We start from the raw sequence: 11996 nt of genomic DNA, 5'->3' as shown, positions 1-11996 counted from the left end.
ATCCGCTGCCCCGGCCGGGGGCGCCTTCTTGGCACACCCAGCGCGGCGCCCGCCCCACCCCTCCCCAGCTGAGCGCCCTCGAAGGCGTTCTTGGCTTAGGGCCTGACGACAGCACCTTCCTCAGACCCTGAGCACCTGGTAAGCTTGGGACGTGCAGCACTGCGGACGTTTTTCCTCCAGGGAGAAACAGCGAGGGATTGAGATCCCCTAAATCGGGTGGGCGCGGGGGCTCAAGCCTGTCATCCCACCACTTTGGGAAGCCGAGGCGAGGGGATTGCCTGAGCCCGGGGTTCGAGACCAGCCTGGCAGCTTGGTGAGCCCGCATCACTACGATAAAGCTCCGGCTAGATGACTTGCTTCTGTAGTTCCAGCTGCTTGTAAAGCTGAGGCGGAAGAATGGCCTGAGCCCAGCAGGTCGACGCAGGGTGGCTGTGAGCGAGCCACTGCACTCCAGCTTGAGCCACAGGGTGAGACTCTGACTCAAAATAAAAGGAAGAACAGACCCACTAAAGAGGCATGATGCCATGGATGTGACTTCTCAAAGCTGGCTTTACTAAATATTTATTATTACTAAGCATATATATTCAGAAGAGGGTTTCTTGCTACAATATAGTGAACTAAATTAATTTCAGATGCCATGTTGAGTGAACATGCAACGTGTTCACTTGGATACGTAAGTTATGTTGTTTGTGCAAGCTTCACAAGGTGCAAATAGCCATGTTCTTAGGAACAGTAGTCCTAAACTTTTTACTGAGAGAGCTTCAAGAGTTTTGAAACAGAATAATCACTACAGTATTTTTCTACGATGAACTCATGACCTGTTAACGATTTTATTATTAAATCTTACATTTGAGAATTGTCAGCATTGAACCATCAAATTTAAAAAATGTTGAATTGGGGGGGGGGGAATCCACTAACTCCCTGACACAAGACACAGTGGAGAATGGGGGTTTCGAATCGCTGGAGTTAGTTTTGACAGTTGCATCAAAAATTTACAAGAGTCCACCAGAGATGTCTCTACACGCAAGTCAGTGGAAGGAGTCTGACGTGCCCCCCCTCCCCGTAGGGATTGTTGTGAATTTAATAACAATTGTTTAATAACATGTGTTCAGTGCTTTTTTGTGTGCCAGCCGCTGCTCTTAGTGATTTGCATGAATTATCCCCTGCAATCCTCACTGTAACCCTAAAAAGCAGGGAAATCCCAGTGTGGACTCCTCATTTCAGCGGGGGAGTGGGCACAGAGAGGCTGGGTCACTGTCCACTCACAAAGGACAAAGTGAAGTTTTCTTAGAGCTGCAGGTGTCCGGCTTTCCTATGGCTAAATACACATCAGTCCGGTGCTTAATTAAATACTCGATCATACTTACAGACGCAGCAGGCAATGCACCAGGAGAAAAATAGTGGCGCTTTGTGTGTGTTCAAAGCACTTTCTGTTGTTCAAGGCACTTTCACAATAGAACCTGACCCTGCAGGTAGAGAAACCTGGTGTCCCTTGACACCAGTCACACAATAGAAGGGTCCTTTCTGAAACTGGAGTTCATATAAGGAAAACAAGTTTTATAACCTTCCCTTCCAGTATCCAGATTTTAAAATTATGCTGGAGCAGTTATTTTATGATTTTATTATGGTATTAACAATGGTGCCCATTTAACGTTAAAATATATAAAATGAAGGGAGCAGAACAAGGTTTTTTAAATTTTTTATTCAACGATTTATGCTGCTGTTTTGTTTTTCGAGGCCTTTTTCTCTGTTGTCCCTGGCATTGAATGCATCCCGAGAGCTGTCTTCATGTGCCAGACTTTGCAACAAGCAGGACTTTCATGGGGGCCAAGGCTGAAATGAGATCTCTCTCTCTCTCTCTCTCTCTCTCTCTCTCTCTCTCTCTCTCTCTCAGTTGACCTTCGGCCCTCTGGCTCCATCTCCACCCACCAGGGAGAGCCCTGATAACCACCGTCCTCAGCTCTGTTCCTTTCCAGGGAACCTGTCAGGAACTGTACATAGATAAAGAAAGTCTAAGTGGGCTGAAGGGAAAGAAGAGAGGTCAAAAAACAGGATGTTCTAGACATTCAACATTTGTAAATCCATCAGAACTTCTAAATTATGCCCCGCTCTCCGCCATTGCCGGATCACCAGAAGAGAGGAAACTGGCAAGCTGAAAGCTAGCAAGGCGAGTGCTGACGGTCCCGAGACAGGTCCTCCCCCAGGCGTGGCCTGACCCTGCCCTCGCCTGGGTGGAGTCCTGCTCAGCTGCCTTCCGTGAGCACCCCATCGGAACTGGAGCCCCCGGCACTTCCCGATTTCCCTTCCTGTCCCCGTCTTCCCGTAACCCCCACAGCCCCTTCCTCAGCATCTACACCAGATCGTCTCCTGGTTTGCTGTATCTGTCTTTTGCCACCAAATACCAGCTTCCACCGGCAGGAAATGTGGCCCTCTTGTTCGCTGATACATGCCACCACCTAGAACAGTCCCTGTCACATCGCAGGGGCTCAGTGAGTATTTGTCAAATGAATGAATCGAATGAATAAAATGAAAACTAGAGAATAGACCAAGCAGTGACCTGCTTTCCTGAGAAAGGAGAGTTCCACTAGATAGAATCCTAGCAGTGGCGGCAAAGGGCAGACCCCTTTTCCATCCTCCATGACTGCCTGCCCCCCGCAGGGTGGGGGGACCTGAAGGGCCCAGGCCAGGTCCCTGAATCCCTGGTACAGACTCACTGGATAGAAGGGAGACCCGCTGGTCTACCAGAAACGGCAGTTAAACTGATTGCCATTGGGAATGATAGCTAAAATGAAACGTACTGACATTGATTATACTGCTGAAGGTAACTGGCACTTTAATTTATAACTTCACTTTTGACACTTAAATAATCATACTCAGCCGGGCACAGTGGCTCAAGCCTGTCATCCCAGCACTTTGGGAGGTCGAGGTGAGGTGACTGCCTGAGGCCATGGGTTCGAGAACAGCCTGGGCAACTTGGTGAGACCTCATCTCTAGAATAAATCAAAAAATTAGTCAGCCGGGTTCGGTGGCTCAGCCTGTAATCCTGAGCTTTGGGAGGCTGAGGTGAGTGAATTGTCTGAGCCTGCGGGTTCAAGACCCGCCTGAGCAACTTGGTGAGACCTCATCTCTACAATAGATCAAAAAAATTAACCAGGTGTGGTAGCGCGCACCTGTAGTTCTGGCTACTTGGAAGGCTGAGGCGGAAGGATCGCTGGAGCCCAGCAAGTCGAGGCTGCGTGACCGGGAGCAGCCACTGCACTCCAGTCTGGGTGATAGAGTGAGACTCCAACTCAAAAAAAAAAAAAAAAAGAAAAAAAAAAATTAGTCAGGTGCAGTAGCATGCACCTGTAGTTCTGGCTACTTGGAAGACTGAGGCGGAAAAATCACCTGAGCCCTGTAGATTGACGCTGGGGTGGCTGTGAGCATGCCATAGAGCTCCAGCCTGGTGACCGAGTGAGACTCCAACTCAAATAATTAAGACCGAGTGAGACTCCAACTGAAATAATTAAGGCCGAGTGAGACTCCAACTCAAATAATTAAGGCCGAGTGAGACTCCAACTCAAATAATTAAGGCCGAGTGAGACTCCAACTCAAATAATTAAAGCCGAGTGAGACTCCAACTCAAATTTTTGGAGTTGGAGTCTCACTCGGTCACCCAGGCTGGAGCTCAGTGGCACACTCACAGCCACCCCAGCATCAATCTACAGGGCTCAGGTGATTCTTCTGCCTCAGTCTTCCAAGTAGCCGGAACTATAGGTGCATGCTATTATTATTAATTACAATTATCATTATTATTCTCACAATTTTATACCAGATACAAGTGGGACGCACAGTCCCACCCCGCATTATAATTACAAGGAGCTAAGAAGCATCTGAGTACAATTTAATAGGATGCCATTTATGTAAATCCAGTGTACAATCTGCTGTCGATGGCCATTTGAATGATTTCCAAACATATCACAAGAGCTTACCAATCACCTGCAGTCACCCACCCATCATTTCCGACTGCCTTAGCAAGACTGTCGACGTTTTTGATAATTTGGTCATTCTTGTTAGCATGTGCAGATTCACACATAAAGGCTGACTTCCGTGATGAGAGCTATGATGATCTTGAAATGCATGCTTTCTAAAACCTAGCCGTTCACCTTTCACACTAATCTTTTAGGGATTACCCATTCCTGGAGTCACAAGAGAAACACAAAAGGCCATGGCTGGGTTTCGGTTTATCCCCATGGGAACCCAGTTCTGTGCTTTAATTTTGCAGTTTACAATTTAGTGATGTGCTTGGAATACAATACAATCTGTATTTTCAATTTAAGAAGATTGAAAAAGAAGATGCTTGTATTTTTCAACACAAAAAGTTGGAAGAAGTTAAAAGGGGGATTTTAGTGCTTTTAAAAGTCATCAAGCCTTTGACAGAGTTTAGGAAATGCATATTAATACACAGTAGACAATTAGTAAATAAGAGCTATTAATGTAGAATGGTATTCAATTCATAAAAATTTGATGCTTATAAGAACTTTGGATATTTGGATATCAAGTTAGCCCCTGGTGCATCGGGGCTCGACCACTAGGGCTGTTTTCAGCAGCAAACTGTTCCTACTGCGGGTGGTATGACCTTGCTCCAAAACCCCAGGCCCAACTCTTGGTGTCCCCACTGGGTTGCCTGCAACGTGGCCTTTTCCACCACCGACACGTGGAACACCTTGGGGGCTGCCAGAGCCTGTGGCCCAAGCAGGAGAGCTGCTCCAGCCTCGCCTGGCACTTGGGCCAGGACGTGCTCTCTGGGGGTGTGACCTGCCGTTGCCCAGAACCCACTCTCAGAGGGTCCCGCTCGTGGCTGGATGTTCTGTGTCACCATCTGGAAAGGATCACAACTTTCTTTTCTTTCTTTTGTTCTTGAGTCAGGGTCTCACTCTGTTGCCCAGGCTGGAGTGCAGTGGCATGATCACGGCTACCACAGCCTTGACCTTCCGGGCTCAGACGATTCTCCTGCCTCAGCCTCCTGAGTAGCTAGGACTACAGGTGCATGCCATGAAGCCTGGTTAATTTTTTTTGTTTTGTTTTGGTAGAAACGAGGTCTCGCCAAGTTACCCAGGCTGGTCTGGAACCCCTGGGCTCAGGCAATCCTCTCACCTCAGCCTCCCCAAGTGCTGGGATGATAGGCATGAGCCACCGCAACCAACCCCACAACTTGATTTTCGAACTTGGTGTTTTGCATGTGAAGTCAGATGGGACGACGGGGCCTGTATGAGCAGAGGGGTCGTGCCAAGCCAGGAGGTACGGCAGGCCGCGCCAGGCACCGTGGGACTATCACACACGCATGCCTCGGACAGCCAGGGGTGCCTTGGGACAAGATGGCGAGCTTGGGCACCAGCCCGGCTGGTGGCAAGGAAGAAGCGACAGCAATGGCGGCAGCAGGGGGCTCACGGAACGCCATCCGGGTCTGCATGGGAGTCGAGCCCGCCTGGCTGCGCCCAAGTCCTATGTCTCCAGCGTCTGCACAACTCTGAACTCTCAGGCCTGAGAGCTGGAAAAGTGTCACAAAATAAAGGCCACGTGGACACGGAAATGAAGCCCACCAGGGAGCTGTTACCTTTCAGGGTTTAGAGTCTTCTGCAACATGGCAAATCAGATATCCACAGGTTTAGAAATACACATTTCAGCTGGGCACAGTGGCTTACGCCTATAATCCCAGCACTTTGGGAGACCGAGGCAGGAGGATCACTTGAGCCCAGAATTTCAAGACCAGCCTGGGCAACATACTATGACCCTGTGTCATAGTAAATTATGGAGTCCTGGCTACTTGGGAGACTGAGGAGGGAGGATCCCTTGAGCCCAGGGAGGCTGCAGTGAGCTGTGATTGTGCCACTGTACTGCAGCCTAGGTGACAGAGTGAGACTCTGATTAAAAAAAAAAAAAAAACCCAGAAATATACATTTCAAGATAGTTGCATTTTACAGAAGAGAACACTATTTTCATAGGAAGCTTCAGATGAACCAATTATTAATGAGAACTGTTTATTTTTAAATTACTGTTTCTTGGTAATTGGAGACAGGGATAGAACGTACTAACAGGTACTTCGAGGTATATAAAAGTTTGAAGCCAAAAAGAAAAAAAAGTTTGAAGACAAAAAGACAAAAAAGTTTGAAGCCACTTGGGTTTCTTGAATGGCTTCACAAGTCACAGACAATGTTACAATGTAACTGTTATGCCAGTTACAATTTTAGAATTGCAAAACTGTAATAACTTATTAATTCACATTTAAAGTTCAATTCAGATGTAAATAAAACTGACTTGTAGGAAGAGTTAAATGTTTTCCAAAAAGTTATTCCTCAGGAATCACCAGCTCGGCACATACTAAGATTTCTATCTTGAAATGACTTATCAGAAATGTATTCCGTTGTTATGCAGCTTATAAAATACTCCTAACAGCAACAGTAGCGGTTACATCAGAAGAAAGATCCTTCTCACAATTAAACACTCGTCAAAAATTATTTGAAACTTGCATTTGCCAAGAGCCACCGACATTGCTTTGAATTTTATCCATTGAAAATGAACGTACTGAGCCGGGCACCGTGGCTCACGGCTGTTATCCCAGCACTTGGGGAGGCAGAGGCAAAAGGACTGCCTGAGTCCAGAGGTTCAAGACCAGTCTGGGCAACATGGCGAGACCTCGTCTCTACAATAAATCCTAAAATTAGTCAGTCATGGTGGTGCACGCATGTAGTTCTGGCTACTTGGAAGGCTGAGGCGGAAGGATCGTCCGAGCCCAGCAGGTCGAGGCTGCGGTGGCCATGAGTGTGCCGCTGCACTCCAGCCTGGGCAACAGGTGAAACTCAAGAAAGAGAGGGAAGGAGGGAGGAAGCAAGGAAGGAAAAATGAACATGCTGAAGGTGTGTGATGGCTTAAGAAACGAATTTGCAGAAAAGCAAGTCAGAAGAAGCTTAGACTCCATCAAGATATCACACTCACAAAGTCTTGTTATTTATTACATTATACAAGATTATGACATCAAAACATGTTTGCAGTCTGTAAGATGGTGTTATTCATGGATCACTATAGCCCCTATTACATTGTGTAGGCCATATTTTTTAAATAAAAAAATTTAAATGTTAGTGAACTTAGTGGCACTTTTTTCCTGCTTGTTTTGTTTGTTTGTTTTTGCCTTTTGTTTTTTGTTTTTTTGAGTCGGATGGAGTCTCACTCCGTGGCCCAGGCTGGAATGCAGGGGCATGCTCACAGTCACCCCAGTGTCGACCTGCTGGGCTCCAGCGATCCTTCTACGTCAACCTTCCAAGGAGCCAGAACTACAGGTGTGCGCTACCACTGCCTGGCAATTTTTTTTTTTTAATTGTAGAGACGAGGTCTCACCAAGTAGGCTGGGTCAAACCCACAGGCTCAGGCAATCCATTTGCCTCAGACTCCCAAAGTGCTGGGATGACAGGCTGAGACACCGAGTTTTTTCTGCTTTTTGTTTCACACTGGGCGCCAGGACACGTCGCCAGCCCCGCCTGTCACACAGCCCTTTTCCGCCCCAGACCCCAATCAAAGACTCGGCCTTTTCTGCCACTGGGTCCATGGACTGGGACAGTATGCCTAAGCAAATTGCACAGAATCCAGAGTTCCTACCGGCACAGTGCCCCCCCCCAACTCTGAAGTAAGAAATGCAAAAGGCAGCAGTTTGTTTTTACTTTGGAGGCAGGATCTGGCACACCCAAGACCCCTAAGAGCCTTTACTGAAGTGCCAGGTCCCTGCATCTCCACAGGGTCCACCTCCCTCCCTCTGAAGCCCACTCGCATCAGTTACACATGGATGTCAGTTCCAGCATGCGGGTTACCATGGGCGTCATCCACGTGATGGATGGACAAGACGTTCCACTGAGCCTGACCTGTTACTTCCTTTCTTCTGCTTGGTTTCGGACTAGTCTGCTTGTGTTTCTTCTGGTGTTGTAAGCCAGGCGTTTAGGTTATTGATATGAGATCAATATAGGAATTGGCAGCTATAAATTCCTCTCCAAGCTCTATGTTAGTTGCGTCCTAAGCTTTGGTAGGTTGTGTATCCTTATCCATTTCATCTCCAAGTATTTCCTAATTTCTTCTTTAATTCATTGATTCTTTAGGAGTGCATCATTTAGTTTCCAAATATTTGTGAGTTTCCCAGACTTCTTTGTGCTTTTTTTTTTCTAGTTTTATTTCACTGTAGTCAGAGAACATACTTCGTATTATTGCTATCCTTTTAGGTCTACAGAGATTTGTTTTATGGTCTAGCATATGGTCTTTCCTGGAGAATATTCCACGGACACTTCAGAAGAATGGGTATTCTGCTGATGTTGGGTGGAGTGTTCTATATCTGATAGGTCTACTGGTTTTATTAATTTATTATTTATTTATTTGTTTATTTTATTTTTTGAGTCAGAGTCTCACTCTGTCACCCAGACTGGAGTGCAGTGGCATACTCATAGCCACCGCAGCCTTGACCTGCTGGGCTCAGGTGGTCCTGCCATCTCAGCCTTCTAAGTAGCTAGAACTATAGGCATGTGACACCACACCTGGCCAATTTCTTGATTTACCGTAGAGGCATGGTCTCGCCAAGTTGCCCAGACTGTTCTTGAACCCTGGGCTTAGTCAATCTTCTCATCTCTGCCTCCCAAAGTACCTGGCAGGTCTACTGGTTTTATAATACTGTTAATGTCTACTAGTTCCTCACTGGTCCTCTGCCTAGTTATTCTATCCTCTATAGAAAGTAGAACATTTTTTTCCCTTCATTTTTGACAGTTTTTGCTTTATGAGTTTCAGCACTTTGTTGTTAGGTACATATATATTTATAATTATCTATCACATCTTCCTGATTGATTGGTCCTTTTATCATTATAAAATGTCTTGCTTTAGCTCTAATAAAAGTTTTTAAAGTCTATTTTTCCTTATTCTTAGTTTTTGGAATTTTGATTGTGACGCTTCTCAGTGTGACTTTCTTTATGTTTATTCTGCATGGGGTTCACTGAGTTTCTTGGATCTGAGATCAGAGTTTTCTCCACATTTAGACAGCAACTATTATCACTTCAAAAAATTACTTCTTTCACCCGGAACTCCTGTTATATGAATGTAGACTACATGATTTTGTGTCACAGGTCATGGGGGCCCTGTTCATTTTTATTTTCATTTTTTTTCCTCTCTTGACTGTATTTTGAATATTTTCTCTTGCTATGTCTTTAAGTTTATCTTTCCCCCACATTATTTAGTCTTTAGTTAATCCACACGGCGAATTTTTCAGAGATAGTGTTAAAAGATACGTATCTTCCACTTCTCACCAGTTTCCTATTTTCAGTTACTTGAACATAGTTACAGTAGGGTTTTGTTTTTGTTTTTGTGAGTTGGAGTCTCACTCAGTCACCCAGACTGGAGTGCTGTGGCATGCTTGCAGCCACCCCAGCCTCAACCTGCTGGGTTTAAGTGATCTTCCGCCTCAGCCTTCCAAGTAGCTGGAATTACAGACACACGCCACCACGCCCAGCTAGTTTTGTGTATGTGTGTGTGTGTGTGTGTGTGTGTGTGTGTGTGTGTGTGATTTATTGCAGAGAAGAGGTCTCACCAAGTTGCTTAGGCTGGTCTCAAACCCCCACGCTCAGGCAATCCTCTTGCCTTAGCCTCCCAAAGTGCTGGGGTTGCAGGCTGAACCACTGAGCCCAGCAATTTTTTTTTTTAATTGTAGAGACGAGTTCTCTCTCACCAAGTTGCCCGGGCTGGTCTCAAACCCACAGGCTCAAACAATCCACTCACTTTGGCTTCCCAAAGTGCTGGGATGACAGGCTAAGCCACCGAGCTTGGCCTCTGTAGGTGTTTTAACATCCTGATCAGTCAGTTTCCTCATCTCTGTTATTTATTATCTGTTTCTATTGACTATTTTCTATGGTGATGGATCCCATTTTCCTACTTGGGAGCTTGTGTCGTAACTCTATTTGTTTTGAGAAAGCAGGATTTATTGCGAGGACAGAGAAGCTCCCACAATAGGAGGGGACCCAAAGGGGATGCCCTGTGTCATAACTCTTTCATTGGAAGCAGGGAATTGTGAATTTCATATCACCAAGTAGCTAGATTTTGGGAGAGGGGTTGTTTTTGTTTTTTGGCTTTTTTTGGAGTTGGAGTCTCACTCCGTTGCTCAGGCTGGAGTGCAGTGCATGCTCACGGCCACCCCAGCATCGACCTGCTGGGCTCCAGCAATCCCGCCTCAGTCATCCAAGTAGCCGAATGACAGGGGCGCTACCACGCTTGACTAATTTTTGACTTATTGTAGAGACAAGGTCTTGCCAAGTTGGTTTTGTAGTCTTCCCAAGTTGGTTTTGTAGTCTTCCCTAGGGAGCATCAGGCCTTGTTCTGGAAGGTAAGTTACATCACTTGCAGACCAGCTTGATCTTCTGAGGGTTGTACTCGCCCACTTCTCCTGTGAGCGTCGTTTAACCCCCTTCTGGGCATGACCTTGCCAGGTCCTTTGCTGAATGCCCCTGGTGGTCAAGGAAGCTGTCCCTCTCAGGCTGCTGGCTGTCCAGCCCCTTTGAGAATGACTTGACACCCCGTGGCCATTCCTTGCCCCACCTTGCAGTACTTCACCCTCGGAAAGCACATCTCGGTGTTCAGCAGCGTCTCCGAAGACGTCCGTGTGGATCTGTGGCACTCTTCTCCAGACAGCCTCCCCCTCCTTAGGATGCTTCCCTGTCGCCTCAGCCCCCCTCAGCCTCCCTCAGCCTCCACCCCTCTCTCCCCAAAGGCACCAGCAAGACGTCTGATGTGTGGGCTCCTCTTCCCACTCTGCAGGCAAAAAACTGGGACAATCGTTTCCCTTTACGCATGAATCACTGTCCTTCACTGACCGTTGTCCCTTGTGTAAAAACGTACTTTGCCCTGTTTTCCAGTTGCTTTTAGCAGGAGGGCTGGTCTGGCACTGTTATTCCACCATGGCCAGAGGTGGAAGTTTCAAGGTTCTTATGTGGTTTGTTTTTGTTGTTTTGTTTTGTTGCAATTCGAATGGAAAACTTCAAAGAAACATACATTTTTGAATATTGCATGTTTAAGTGAGAGAGTGACACTTCAGAGGTCATGATGAAAAGTAGCACTTTCCTGTATGAAAAATGTCATGGGAATTTTTAAAATAATAGCTGAGTTTCACCCATTTTTTGCTTAAGCTCTTGGGGAAAAAATGTCAAAAAAATTCTTTAAATGACTTATGGCCATGCTTGGTCAGCCTATAACCCCAGCACTTTGGGAGGCTAAGACGAGTGGATTGCCTGAGTCCACAGGTTCGAGACCAGCCCGGGCAACTTGGCAAGACCTCGTCTCTACAATCAATCAAAAATTAGCCGGACATGGTGGCGCACATCTGTAGTTCCAGCTACTTGGAAGGCTGAGGTGGAAGGATCACCAGAGCCCAGCAGGTTGACGCTGGGGTGGCCATGAGTGTGCCCCTGCACTCCAGCCTGGGCGATGGAATGAGACTCCAACTCAAAAAAAAAAGATGTGAGATCCACCCAGGCAACTTAGCAAGACCTTGTCTCTACAGTAAATCAAAAACTAGCCGGGCATGGTAGCATGTGCCTGTAGTTCCGGCTACGTATAAGGCTGAGGCAAAAGGATTGCCGGAGCCCAGCAGGTCAAGGCTGGGGTGGCCGGGAGCGTGCCACTGCACTCCAGTCTGGGTGACAGAGTAAGACTCCAACTCAAAAAAAAAAAAAAAACCAGACTAACTTTACTAAAATGGTTTATAAAAAATTGAAATAATGAGAAAATGTTCTTTTAAAAGTGATAAGTCAAATACCCAACCCATCACCAAGTGATATTTGTATTCTACCATGAACATGACAAAGTATGGGTAGCTGGCAATTCGTGCAAACTGCTCTTCTCACGGGAAACCCTACCAACAACTCTTTTTTTTTTTGAGTTGGAGTCTCACTCTGTCACCCAGGCTGGATGCAGTGGCACGCTTATGACCACTGCAGCCTCGA

Source organism: Carlito syrichta, unplaced genomic scaffold (assembly GCF_000164805.1).
Source record: "Carlito syrichta isolate Samal-C Ts95f unplaced genomic scaffold, Tarsius_syrichta-2.0.1 Scaffold131125, whole genome shotgun sequence".
Classification (NCBI taxonomy): Eukaryota; Metazoa; Chordata; class Mammalia; order Primates; family Tarsiidae; genus Carlito; species Carlito syrichta.
Note: the sequence above shows the minus strand (reverse complement) of the source record.